The sequence below is a fragment of the Cucurbita moschata genome, unplaced genomic scaffold, assembly GCF_002738365.1.
Source record: "Cucurbita moschata cultivar Rifu unplaced genomic scaffold, Cmos_1.0 Cmo_Scf02762, whole genome shotgun sequence".
NCBI classification, from domain to species: Eukaryota; Viridiplantae; Streptophyta; class Magnoliopsida; order Cucurbitales; family Cucurbitaceae; genus Cucurbita; species Cucurbita moschata.
The window spans coordinates 1-705 of NW_019271268.1; the positions used below are offsets into that span (position 1 = coordinate 1).

Here is a 705-nt window from a genome sequence, read left to right on the forward strand (position 1 = left end):
CACGTTTGGAGCAACTTCAAGTGCAACTAGGCACGTGTTCTTTATGCTTTATTAATATGATGTATGATGATGTTTGATGCATGTTTTACAATAATTATGATGTGTTGATGATGACGATGTATGCTAAAATGATGTGTTCTTTATGCTTTATTAATATGATGTATGATGATGTTTGATGCATGTTTTACAATAATTATGATGTGTTGATGATGACGATGTATGCTAAAATGATGATAATAGTTTAACTTTTTTTCTTCACCCTATAATTTGAATTGTGTCAGAAGTGGGATTTGAACCCACGCCCTCTCATGAGGACTAGAACTTGAGTCTAGCGCCTTAGACCACTCGGCCATCCTGCCTACATTTTAATAAGTCCCACATTGGTTGAAGAGGGGAATGAACCATTCGTTATAATGGTGTGAAAACCTCTCACTAATAGACGCGTTTTAAGACTGTGAGGCTGACGGCGATCCATAACAGACCAAAATGGAATATATCTACTAGCGATTGGAGAGGGTGAGGAAGCATTTCTTTTAAAGGTGTGAAAAAATCTTCTTAGTAGACGCATTTTAAAACCATGAGGCTGGTGGTGATATGTAATGCACAAAAGTGGACAATATCTGCTAACGGTGGGCTTGAGATATGGTATCAGAGCTAGTCACCAGGCGGTGTGCTAGTGAAGACTTTGGGCCCCAAGGTGGTGGA

General features: G+C 39.0%; 1 non-coding gene across 1 annotated transcript; it reads right to left on the bottom strand.

Annotated features, from left to right (window-relative positions):
- Positions 1 to 275: 275 nt before the first annotated feature.
- On the bottom strand, positions 276 to 359 carry TRNAL-CAA. The gene has a single exon. It is a non-coding gene; the product is annotated as a tRNA-Leu (tRNA).
- Positions 360 to 705: the final 346 nt, after the last annotated feature.